Genomic DNA, 10,601 nt, shown 5'->3' on the forward strand with positions numbered 1-10,601 from the left:
CATGACATGGAAGCTTTACAGAAAGATATCATGGCTATGAGTAAAGCTCATTTGGAGAATGGCTCTTTGGATGCCTTAGCTCGTGATCTTGAGTCAGATGTCTGCTCTCTTAATCCTCTAGATTGGATACAATACTTTACATTCAATGGGATATTGATTCTTATTTTTCTTTTGGTTGTGCTATTATTTCCTTGTCTTTTTAAAATTATCCTACGATCCCTACACACAGTGAGGCGTGATCTGCAGGAGCTGCATCTTAAAAACAAAAAACCGGGAAATGCCACACCAACTCCAGTGTCGTCCGTGTGACATGAACAATTATGTCAATAATAGCTGACGGGAGATACGTGTCCCATGGGACTAAGCTCCCTGGAGGTCCCTGGCAGAGTGCCCGTGTTATGCCTCCTTCTCGAAGGAGACGTGCTTCACGGATCATGAGCTCTCTGGGCTATGGGTTCTGTATAACTGTTTTTCTGATAATGTTCTAATTAATCTATAAAACACAGCCAAAATTAATGAATGCTTGGGTTGTGAACTGTGGAGGAAAGGGGAAGCTGGACATGGACCTTATTTAGATATAGCAGAATGAACTATTCCTTAAAGACCTTAAGCCTCAAGCCGCTAGATAATAGAAAATATAATAGTTCAGGCACTTCTAGGAAATGAACACTCACCCACTAGGAATCCCAGCTAAAGTGATTTATGGCAGAAAACATTATCTCATAGGAGGCAGATGGTGGGCCCCTCTGTTAAGGAAGTTCAACATGGAAAACTTAAGGACTACAGCAAAACCCCTTCCCATTACAGGTGTAAAAGTACAAGTGACCATATTCTAACAGGTAAAAAGATTTTATATTAGAAGAGATATATGGTAAAGAACTAAAGAAAGACTTAGGGAGGATCTGCAGCATCCAAATTGGCTAAATGGGTCATGAGAACCAAAAAAGTAAAAATGAATAATAAACTAGCGAGTGGCTGAGATAAAGATGAAGGACACAACTACAAGAAGCCTACACAAGTCTAGGAACTGTACTAAGTTTAAAAAACACAGACTGCTCTTTGGGTCATAAAGTTCTTGTGAGTGAAGGGATATGTCTAGCGCCAATTAGTAACTGTGTGCTTGATTTTTTTTAAAGATGATGTAATTGAATTATTGCCAAGCTCTTGTTGTTCCCTGTATGACTTGGTAGTTTTCTTTTCTGTATATAAACTACTGATTTGCAGAAGTAAAGTTGCAGCAGATTCAAACCACTTTTGAGTGTGTTGTCTGTCTGTCAGTCGCCGAATCCTTGCCTTCCTGACTACCTAAGCCCTGATTCACCTATGGTCGTGGTACACCCGGTGGGCCAGTCCGTGGCATTAACAGCAAGTACAGTGTATTCAAATGAAGAGGAGTTCCTGTTTTACTTAGATTCCAATACTGAGTTGAACTAGGTATACCTCGTTTGTGATGGAAGCACAGTTCATTTGTTCTGAGGCAGCTCTCTGTTCTAGTACTGTAGGAAATACAGTAGAGTAGAACAGTGCCCATTTCTCAAAAGCAGAGTGTTTTTCTCCTAAGCCAAGCTAGGGTTCAATTGCCATTCTTAAATGGAGTTGAATCACATTCAGTTTCAAGTTCTAGCAGCAAGTGTAAATTCAGGGTAAGAACAGCCACTCTTATGCTCTTCTGGCCATACACATGCAAAGACCACTGGCGTCTGTTAAAAGCAAGTACAGTGTATTGGACTGAAGAGGACTTCTTATTTTACTTAGATTCCAATACTGAGTTGAACTAGGTATGCCTCGTTTGTGTTGGAAGCACAGTTCTTTTGTTCTGAGCAGCTCACTGTTCTGGCCTATAGGAAACACAGTAGACTACAACAGTGCCCGTTTCTCAAAAGAAGTGTTTTTCTTGTAAGGCAAGCTGGGGATCAATTGCCATTCTTAAATGGAGATGAATCACATTCAGTTTCACGTTCTATCAGCAAGTCTTAATTCAGGGTAAGAACAGCCACTCTTGTACTCTTCTATCCATACACAGTGCAAAAAGTACTGGCGTTTGTTAATAGCAAGAACAGTGTATTAGACTGAAGAGGAGTTTCTGTTTTACTTAGATGCCAATACTGAGCTGAACTAGATATGCCTCGTTTGTGTAGGAAGCACAGTTCTTTTCTTCTGAGCTAGCTCACTGTACTGGCCCTATAGGAAACACAGTAGAGTTGAAGAGTGCCCGTTTCTCAAAAGCAGAGTGTTTTTCTGGTAACGCAAGCTAGGGATCAATTGCCATTCTTAAACGGGGTTGAACCACATTCTGTTTCACGTTCTAGCAGCAAGTGTTAATTCAGGGTAAGAAAAGCCACTCTTGTGCTCTACTGGCCATACACAGTGCAAATAGTACTGGCATCTATTACCAGCAAGTTTAGTGTATTGGACTGAAGAGGAATTCCTGTTTTACTTAGTTACCAATACTGAGTTGAACTATACATGCCCCTTTTTTGTAGGAAGCACAGTTTTTTTTTTTTGTTGTTGTGATCTAGCTCACTGTTCTGGCCCTATAGGAAACACAGTAGAATACAAGAGTGACTGGTTCTAAAAAGCAGAGTGTTTTTTTTGTAAGTAGGCTAGGGTTCAATTACCTTCCTAAAGGGCGTTGAATTACATTCACTTTCAAGTTCTAGCACCAAGTGTTAATATAGGGTAAGAACAGCCACTCTTGTGCTGTTCTGGGCATACACAGTGCAAATAGCACTAGCGTCTCTCCACAGTAAGTACAGTGGATTGGACTAAAGAGAAGCTCCTATTCTAGTCAGTTTCCAATGCTGAGTAGAACTAGGTATACCCCGTTTGTGTAGGAAGCACAGTTCTTTTGTTCTGAGCTAGCTCACTGTTCTGGCTCTATAGGAATCACAGAAGAGTACAAGAGTGCCCGTTTCTCAATAGCAGAGTGTTTTTCTTGTAAGGCAAGCTAGTGTTCATTGCCATTCTTCAATCGAGTTGAATCACATTCAATTTCAAGTTCTAGGAGCAAGTGTTAATTCAGGGTAAGAACAGCCATTCTTGTCCTCTTCTGACCATACACAGTGCAAAAAGCACTGGCGTTTGTTAACAGCAAGTACAGTGTATTGGACTGAAGAGGAGTTCTTGTTTTACTTAGATTCCAATACTGAGTTGAACTAGGTATGCTTCGTTTGTGTTGGAAGGACAGTTCGTTTGTTCCGAGACAGCTCACTGTTCTGGCCATATAGGAAACACAGTAGAGTAAAACAGTACCCGTTTCTCAAAAGCAGAGTATTTTTACTGTAAGGTAAGATAGGGTTCAATTAACCTTCGTAAATGGAGTTGAATTACATTCAGTTTTAAGTTCTTGCACCAAGTGTTAATATAGGGTAAGAACAGCCACTCTTCTGCTCTTCTGGCCATACACAGAGGAAAGAGCACTCGAGTCTCTTCCCAGCAAGTACAGTGTATTGAACTAAAGAGAAGCTCCTATTCTACTCAGTTTCCAATGCTGAGTTGAACAAGATATGGCCCGTTTGTTTAGGAAGCACAGTTCTTTTGTTCTGAACCAGCTCACCGTTCTGCCTTATAGGAAACACAATAGAGTAAAGGTGTGCCCGTTTCACAAAAGCAAAATATTTTCCTTCTGAGCCAAACTAGGGTTCAAATGCCATTCTTAAAAAGAGTTGAATCACATGAAGTTTCAAGTTCTAGCAGCAAGTGTTAATTGAGGGCAAGAACTGCCACTCTTGTGCTCTTCTGTCCATGTACAGTGCAAAAAGCACTGGCATCTGTTAACAGCAAGTACAGTGTATTGGACTGAAGAGGAGTTCCTGTTTTACTTAGATTCCAAAAGTGAGTTGAACTAGGTATGCCTCATTTGTGTTGGAAGCACAGTTCTTTTGTTCTGAGCCAGCTCACTGTTCTGGCCCTATAGGAAACACAGTAGACTTCAAGATTGTCCATTTCTCAAAAGCAGAGTGTTTTTCTTAAAGGCAATCTAGGGATCAATTGCCATTCTTATACGGAGTTGAACCACATTCAGTTTCACGTTCTAGCAGCAAGTGTTAATTCAGGGTAGGAAAAGCTACTCTTGTGCTCTACAGGACGTACACAGTGCAAATAGTACTGGCATCTGCTACCAGCAAGTTCAGTGTATTGGACTGAAGAGGACCTCCTGTTTTACTTAGTAACCAATCCTGAGTTGAACTAGACATGCCCCATTTTTGAAGGAAGCACAGTTTTTTGTTTTTGTTTTTTTTTTTTTTGTGATCTAGCTCAATTTTCTGGCCTGATAGGAAACTCAGTAGAGAACAAGAGTGCCCATTTCTCAAAAGCATAGTGGTTTTCTTGTAAGGCAAGATAGGGTTCAATTAAGCTTCCTAAACAGAGTTGAATTACACTCAGTTTTAATTCTAACACCAAGTGTTAATATAGGGTAAGAACAGCCACTCTTGTGCTCTTCTGGCTGTACACAGTGCAAATAGCACTCGCATCTTTTCCCAGCAAGTACAGTGTATTAGACTAAAGAGAAGCTCCTATTCTAGTTAGTTTCCAATGCTGAGTTGAACTAGGGATGCCTCATGTGTGTTGGAAGCACAGTTCTTTTGTTTTGAGACAGCTCACTGTTCTGGCCCTATGGGAAACACAGAAGAGTACAAGAGTGCCTCTTTCTCATTAACAGTGTTTTTCTTCTAAGCCAAACTAGGGTCCAAATGCCATTCTTAAAAAGAGTTGAACCACATTCACTTTCAAGTTCTAGCAGCAAGTGTTAATTCAGGGTAAGAACAGCCACTCTTGTGCTCTTCTGGCCATATACAGTGCAAAAAAAATGGCGTCTGTTAACAGTAAGCACAGTGTATTGGACTGAAGAGGAATTCCTGTTTTACTTAGATTCCAATACTGAGTTGAAGTAGGTATGACTCGTTTGTTTTGGAAGCACAGTTCTTTTGTTCTGAGCCAGCTCACTGTTCTGTCCCTATAGGAAACACAGGAGAGTTCAAGAGTGTCTGTTTCTCAAAAGCAGAGTGTTTTTGTTGTAGGCAAGCTAGGGATCAATTGCCATTCTTAAACGGAGTTGAACCACATTCTGTTTCACGTTCTAGCAGCAAGTTTTAATTCAGGGTAAGAAAAGCCACTCTTGTGCTCTACTGGCCATACACACTGCAAATAGTACTGGCCTCTGTTTCCAGCAAGTTCAGTGTATTGGACTGAAAAGACCTCCTGTTTTACTTAGTTACCAATACTGAGTTGAACTAGATATGCCCTGTTTTTGTAGGAAGCACATTTCTTTTCTTGTGATACAGCTCACTGTTTTGGCCCTATAGGAAACACAGTAGAGTGCAAGAATGCCCGTTTCTCAAAAGCAGAGTGTTTTTCTTGTATTGCAAACTAGCGTTCAATTAAACTTCCTAAACGGAGTTGAATCACATTCAGTTTCAATTTCTAGCAGCAAGTGTTAATTCAGGGTAAGACCAGCCACTCTAGTGCTCTTTTGGCCACACACAGTGCAAAAAGCACTGGCGTCTGTTAACAGCAAGTACAGTGTATTGGACTGAAGAGGAGTTCCTGTTTTACTTCATTTCCAATACTGAGTAGAACTTGGTATAACTCCTTTGTGTTGGAAGCACAGTTCTGTTGTTCTGAGCCAGCTCACTGTTCTGGCCCTATAGGAAACACAGTAGACTTCAAGAGTGTCCGTTTCTCCAAAGCAGATTGTTTTCCGTGTAAGGCAAGCTAGGGATCAATTGCCATTCTTCAACGGAGTTGAACCACATTCAGTTTCACGTTCTAGCAGCAAGTGTTAATTCTGGGTAAGAAAAGCCACTCTTGTGGTGTTCTGGACATTCACAGTACAAATGGCATGCGCAGCAGTTCCCAGGAAGTACAGTGTATTGGAATGAAGAAAAGCTCCTATTCTAGTCTGTTTCCAATGCTGAGTGGAACTAGGTATGCTTCATGTGTGTTGGAAGCACAGTTCTTTTCTTCTGAGCCAGCTCGTTTTTCAGCTTTATAGTAAACACAGAAAAGTAAAGAGTGTCTGTTTCTCAGTGGCACAGTGTTTTATACTAAGCCAAGCTAGGGTTCAATTCCCATTCTTAAATGGAGTTGAATCACATTCAGTTTAAAGTTCTAGCAGCAAGGTTTAATTCAGGATATGAACAGCCACGCTTGTGCTCTTCTGGCCATACACATTGCAAAAAGCACTTTGTCTGTTAACAGCAAGTACAGTGAATTGGACTGAAGAGGAGTTCCTGTTTTACTTAGATTCTAATACTGAGTTGAACTAGGTATGCCTTGTTTGTGTTGGAAGCACAGTTCTTTTGTTCTGAGCCAGCTCACTGTTCTGGCCCTATAGGAAACACAGTAGCATACAACAGTGCCTGTCTCTCAGAAGCAGAGTGTGTTTCTTGTAAGGTAAGCTAGGGATCAATTGCCATTCTTAAATGGAGTTGAATCACATTCAGTTTCACGTTCTAGCAGCAAGTGTTAATTCTGGGCAAGAACACCACTCTTGTGCTATTCTGGCCATGCACAGAGCAAATAGCATTCGCCCATATTCCCAGCAAGTACAGTGTATTGGACTGAAGAGAAGCTCCTGCTTTACTTAGTTTCCAATACTGAGTTGAACAAGTTATGCCCTGTATGTGTTTAGAAGCACAGTTCTTTGTCCTGAGCTATCTCACTGTACTGGCGCTTTAGGAACACAGTAGAGTGCAATAATGCCCGTTTCTCAAAAGCAGAGTGCTTTGCTTGTATGGCAAATTGGGTTCAATTAAACTTCCAAAACCGAGTTGAATCACATTCAGTTTCTAGTTCTAGCAGCATATGTTAATTCAAGGTAAGAACACCACTCTTGTGCTATTCTGGACATACACAGTGCAAATAGCATTCCAATCTGTTCCCAGCAAGTTAAGTGTATTAGACTGAAGAGAAGCTCCTGTTTTACTTAGTTTCCAAAACTTTGTTGATCTAGATATGCCCCGTTTGTGTAGGAAGCACAGTTCTTTATCCTGAGCTAGCTCACTCTACTGGCCCTCTAGGAAACACAGGAGAGTGCAAGAATGCCCGTTTCTCAAAAGCAGAGTGTTTTTCTTGTATGGCAAAATAGGGTTCAATTAAACTTCCTAAACGGTGATGAATCAAATTCAGTTTCAAGTTCAAGCAGCAAGTGTTAATTCAGGGTAATAATACTAGTCTTGTGCTTTTCTGGCCATATACAGTGCAAATAGTATTCGGGTCTGTTCCCAGCAAATATAGTGCATTGTACTGTAGAGAAGCTCCGGCTTTACTTAGTTTCCAATACTGAGTTGAACTAGATATGGACCGTTTGTGTAGGAAGCACAGTTCTTTTGGTCTGAACTAGCTCACTCTACTGGCCCTATAGGAAAAACAGGAGCCGGTAAGAATGCCTGTTTCTCAAAAGCAGAGTGTTTTTCTTGTATGGCAAACTAGGGTTCAATTAAACTTACTATACGGAGTTGAATCACATTCAGTTTCAAGTTCTAGCAGCAAGAGTTAATTCAGGGTAATAATCCCACTCTTGGAATATTCTGACCATACACAGTGCAAATAGCATTCTTGTCTGTGTAGATTCCAATAGCATTCGCGTCTGTTCCCATCAAATACAGTGTATTGGACTGAAGAGAAGCTCCTGTTTTACTTAGTTTCCAAAACTCTGTTGAACTAGGTATGCATCATTTGTGTAGGAAGCACAGTTTTTTTGTTCTGAGCTAGCTCACTGTACTGGCCCTATAGGAAACACAGGAGAGTGCATGAATGCCCATTTCTCAAAAGCAGAGTGTTTTTCTTTTATGGCAAACTAGGGTTCAATTAAAATTCTTAAACGGAGCTGATTCACATTCAGTTTCAAATTCAAGCAGCAAGTGTTAATTCAGAGTAAGAACACCATTCTTTTGCTATATGGCCATACACAGTGCAAATACCTTTAGCGTGTGTATAGTTTCCCATATCATTCGCGTCTCTTCCCAGCAAGTACAGTGTATTGGACTGAAGAGAAGCTCCTGTTTTACTGAGTTTCCAATACTGAGTTGAACTAGATATGCCCCATTGTGTAGGAAGCACAGTTCTTTTGTTCTGAAGTAGCTCACTCTATTTGTACTATAGGAAACATAGTAGAGTGCAAGAATGCCCCTTTATCAAAAGCAGAGTGTTCTACTTGTATAGCAAAGTAGAGTTCAATAAAACTTCCTAAACAGAGTTGAATCCCATTCAGTTCCATGTTCTAGCAACAAGTGTTAATTCAGGGTAAGAATAGTACTCTTGTGCTATTCTGGCCATAAACAGTGCAAATAGCATTCGCGGCTTTTCCCAGCAATTACAGTATATTTGACTGAAGAGAATATACTGCTTTACTTAATTTCCAATATTGAGTTGAACTAGATATGCCCCGTTTGGTTAGGAAGCACAGTTCTTTGTTCTGAGCTAGCCCACTCTACAGGCAGTATAGGAAACACAGCAGATTGCAAGAATTCCCGGTTCTCAAAACCAGAGTGTTTTTCTTGGATGGCAAACTAGGGTTGAATTATCCTTTTAAATGGAATTGAATCACATTCAGTTTCAAGTTCTAGCAGCAAGTGTTAATTCAGGGTAAAAATACCACTCTTGTGCTATTCTGGCAATACACAATGCAAATACCATTAGCGTCTGTATAGTTTCCCATAGCATTCGTGTGTGCTCGCTACAAGTACAGTGTATTGGACTGAAGAGAGGCTCCTGTTTGACTCAGTTTCCAATACTGAGTTGATCGAGACATGCCCTGTTTGTGTTTAAAAGCACAGTTCTTTGTCCTGACCTAGCTCACTGTATTGGCACTTTAGGAAACACAGTAGAGTGCAATAATGCCCGTTTCTCAAAAGCAGAGTGTTTTTCTTGTATGGCAAACTGGGTTCAATTAAACTTCCTAAAGGGAGTTGAATCACATTCAGTTTCAAGTTCTAGCAGCAAGTTTTAATTCAGGGTAAGAACACCACCCTTGTACTAATTTGGCCATACACAGTGCAAATAGCATTTGTGTCTGTTCCCAACATGTACAGTGTATTGGACTGCAGAGAAGTTTCTGTTAGACTTAGTTTCCAAAACTGAGTTGAAGTAGATATGCCCCGTTTGTGTATGAAGCACAGTTCTTTTGTTTTGAGCTAGCTCACTGTACTGGCCCTGTAGGAAACACAGTAGAGTGCAAGAATGCCCATTTCTCAGAAGCTGAGTGTTTTTCTTGTATGACAAACTAGGGTTCAATTTACTTCCTAAACGGAGTTGAATCATATTCAGTTTCAAGTTCTAGCAGCAAGTGTTAATTCAGGGTAAGAACACCATTCTTGTGCTATTGTGGCCTTACCCAGTGAAAGTAGCATTCACTTCTGGTCCCAGCAAGTACAGTGTATTGGACTGAAGAGAATCTCCTGTTTTACTTAGTTTCAAATAATGAGTTGAACTAGATATGCCCCGTTTGTGTAGGAAGGACAGTTCTTCTGTTTTGAGCTAACTCACTGTACTGGCCCTTTAGGAAACACAGGGGAGTAAAAGAATGCCCCATTCTCAAAAGCAGAGTGTTTCTCTTGTATGGCAAACTAGGGTTCAATTAAACTTCCTAAACGGAGTTGAATCACATTCAGGTTCAAGTTCTAGCAACAAGTGTTAATTCAGGGTAAGAACACCACTGTTGTGCTATTCTGGCCAAACACAGTACAAATAGCATTCGCGTCTGTTCCCAGAAAGAACAGTGTATTGTACTGAAGAGAAGCTTCTGTTTTACTTAGTTTCCAATACTGAGTTGAACTAGATATGCCCCGTTTTTGTAGGAAGCATAGTTCATTTGTTCGGAGCTAGCTCACTGTACTGGCCCTATAGGAAACACAGTAGGGTGTAAGAATGCCCGGCTCTCAAAATCAGAGTGTTTTTCTTGTATGCCAAATTAAGGTTCAATTAAACTTCCTAAACTTTGTTGAATCACATTCAGTTTCAAGTACTAGCAGCAAGTGTTAATTCTGGGTAAGAACACCCGTCTTGTGCTATTCTGGCCATGTACAGTGCAAATAGCATTGGTGTCTGTTCCCAACAAGTACAAGTATTGGACTGAAGAGAAGCTCCTGTTTTACTTAGTTTCCAATACTGAGTTGAAGGAGGTATTCCCCGTTTGTGTAGGAAGCACAGTTCTTTTGAACTGAGCTAGTTCACTATACTGGCCTATAGGAAACACAGGAGATTACAAGAATGCCTGTTTCTAGAAAGCAGAGTGTTTTTCTTGCATGGCAAATTATGGTTCAATTAAACTACATAAACGGAGTTGAATCACATTCAGTTTCAAGTTCTAGCAGTAAGAGTTCATTAAGGGTAAGAATCCCACTCTTGGAATATTCTGGCCATACACAGTGCAAATAGCATTTGAGTCTGTATACTTTCCAATAGCATTCGCGTCGGTTCTCAGCAAGTGCAGTGTATTGGACTAAAGAGAAGTTCCTGTTTTACTTAGTTTCCAGTACTGAGTTGAAGTAGATTTGCCCCGTTTGTGTAGGATGCACAGTTCTTTTGTTCTGAGCTAGTTCACTGTATTGGCCCTATAGGAAACACAAGAGAGTGCAAGATTGCCCGTTTTTCAAAGC

The sequence above is a fragment of the Peromyscus maniculatus genome, chromosome 14, assembly GCF_049852395.1.
Source record: "Peromyscus maniculatus bairdii isolate BWxNUB_F1_BW_parent chromosome 14, HU_Pman_BW_mat_3.1, whole genome shotgun sequence".
NCBI classification, from domain to species: domain Eukaryota; kingdom Metazoa; phylum Chordata; class Mammalia; order Rodentia; family Cricetidae; genus Peromyscus; species Peromyscus maniculatus.